Here is a 2,927-nt window from a genome sequence, read left to right on the forward strand (position 1 = left end):
CTATTAATAGTTCATTAATGCGTTTTAATATCCCCTAGTGTCCCTCCTAACAGTCTCACTTACAGTCCATGCTAACAGTCACCAACTTACATAATAGTTTTTTTTATCAGCTTATTGTTTCCATGTGGATTAGAAAATGCTTCACACTTTGGAAACTGAATTATTATCAAAGGTATAAGAATAAAAATAATTACTTTTGCAGATTTTTCTTCCAGTTGTACAAATAATTCATTTTTAAGAAATTCTTAAATGTTTTTTGTCACACAGAGACAAAAAATGAAATTTGCGTAATTTTGATTCAATATTTCAAAAATCTGTCTACTATTGTGCTTCTGTAAACAAATTATTATTTTGTTTACATGTACAGGTGGTGTTTGTGGATAGTGAGGAGCCACAGAGAGCAGAAGCAGAGCAGCAGGCTGCTGCTGTCTCCAAGTCTCGAAGGCGGCGCGATGTCAGAAATGGACATAAGTGTCCCATTTGTGGTGAAATATATGCTGATGTAGACCAGGACCTAAGAGTCACTGAAGAGGTTATAAATGAAACTGAACTGACTCTTTTGAGCCAATTTTCTCATCGACAGTAAGTGTCTTTTTTTAACTGTTGAGGAGGCTAAGTTTATATTTATATTTTCCAACCCCATACATTTTTTAATTACTGTATTTTATTTAATTGCTACACCTCTTATACACCAAATTTCTATTTCTTTTAGCTGAGCAACATTTTTTTGACTGTTTTTATTTCTACAGCTTTTCTGCAAATCTGGACATTCCGGTCAGCTTATGCCAGTCTAAATACATAAATCGACTTGACAAGCACCTGCAAAAGGTCCACCACCTTCAGGCATGTATTTGAATTTGTGTGATCCCTGTGTGGTTTTTTGTGTGTTGGTGAGGTAGCTCTATATCTAAAGCATACCACCATTACAGATTCATGTGTACAACTCTGGAATAAGAATGGGCCCTGAAGGCTTTTGCAGTAAAGGGGACTTACATGTACAACCTGGGATTTTAGTTATGTGTTAGTCTTACAACTTGAATGTCTTTCAATTTCTATAGAAGAATACTGAGGTGCTTTCAGGGTCTTTCTTGGTCCATGGTGCATGTTTGGTCTGTATGTGTTCTTTGTGTAGTCATTGTGTGGTAAGAAATGCTGTATTTAGTGGTGCTTGTCCTCCAGACAGCACGTTGTATACAAAGTTAAAAACATGCATGATGCTGAAAGTAAATCAAATTTTGATAATACGCAAACAAATTTAGATAGACTAAAATGTTTAACTTCAAAAAAACAATCTTCTTCAACATGCTGTCCATCCTGTAGTACTTATGGGAGCCAACGTTTAATGTTTTTCTTCAAACATAATGAAGTAGGTTGAAAAGTTACATTTTATTCTTGGTTATTTTTCTTCTTTTTTTTTACATTATTTATTCTTCCAGGCCAAGCGACAATTGGGATGTAAAACTTTCGACAAAGTGGAAACATTCATGTGTCATGATGCTGACACAGCCAAAAGATTTTACCAAGGTTATATAAACAAGCTAAATTAATGCCAAACCTATTTTTGTTATAGTATCCAGCAACTTGTATTTATTAATCCATTTTTTGACACAGCGGAGGACCCAGCAGAGGACACACTCCAGAGCAGAGCATTGATATATGCAGCAAAGAAAAGGAGAGAGGAGTGGAAGAAGGCATATGGTGGTGATGACAACATGGAGGCAATTTTCTCTTCAAAGGTTGAAAGGGAGGACAGACAATCCATGCAGGACGAACAAAATCAACGATTTGAAGAGGAGGAGCAGGAGTCATCGGGACCAGAGAAGTGTTTGAGAAAAAGGCTTTTCCAGCAGCGCAGGAAAAAGGTATGTGTGGGTTAATTGAGTAGCTGCAGTGCTTCCACACATACCATAATCTTTCAGTCCAAAATTAACAAAATATACTTAATTTGTTCCATAAACAGATGGCGAACCTGTCTGAAGAGGAGGTCGCAGGTGATGTGAAAACCACACTGAATGAAACAGAACAGGATTCAGAGGAAGAGGAGGAGAATATGCCACAAAGAACTTACCAGCTGTGCAAGAAAATGGAATTTGTGCCCTCGAACCAGCAGACACCAGTGAGACTTGTTTTGATCATTTTTAGTGGTTTCACACATTACAAATCTTTAAATATTCCTGTCACTTTTCCAAATTCAGATGGTAACTTTTTCCGAAGATGAAGGGTCAGACAATTGGAAACCCACACAGGATGAATCAGAAAATGATTCAGAAGAGGAGGAGGAACAAGTGAGAAGAAGGGTTCCAAAGGGGTCCAAGAAAAAGAGAGTTGAGTGGCCTGTCCTGCAAAGACAGGTTAGAGTTGTCGTCAGTTTCAATGTTTCCAAATATACTAAAATTTTTTAAACCAAAATGAGCAAAATACAGTTTTGTCTTTTCTGAAAACAGATGTTGAGCTCATCTGAAGATGATGGGATAGGTGATGGGAAATCCACACAGGATGAGCCAGAAGACAATTCAGAAGAGGAGAAGGAAGCAGTGAGAGGAAGGGTTCCAAAGGTGGCCAAGGAAAAGAGAGTTGAGTGTCCCGTCCTGCAAAGACAGGTGACAGTTTTGGTCAGTTTCATTATTTCCACACCCACTAGAATCTTTCAATCCAAAATGAGTAAAATACAGTTTTGTCTTTTCTAAAAACAGATAGTGAGCTCATCTGAAGATGATGGGATAGGTGATGGGAAACCCACACAGGATGAGCCAGAAGAAGATTCAGAAGAGGAAGACATGTTGCAGGAAGTGGTTAGTGAGGTAATTAAATTTTTTGCAAGGTCATGAGGAGTAGCAGAAAGTTTTAGTGAATCTGATTATGGTGGAGGCTAATTCATAATACCAGGACAGAATAATAAACACTGTAAACATTCTAAAAATCCCTTG

This window comes from Seriola dumerili, unplaced genomic scaffold (genome assembly GCF_002260705.1).
Source record: "Seriola dumerili isolate Sdu_G_001 unplaced genomic scaffold, Sdu_1.0 BDQW01009355.1, whole genome shotgun sequence".
NCBI classification, from domain to species: Eukaryota; Metazoa; Chordata; class Actinopteri; order Carangiformes; family Carangidae; genus Seriola; species Seriola dumerili.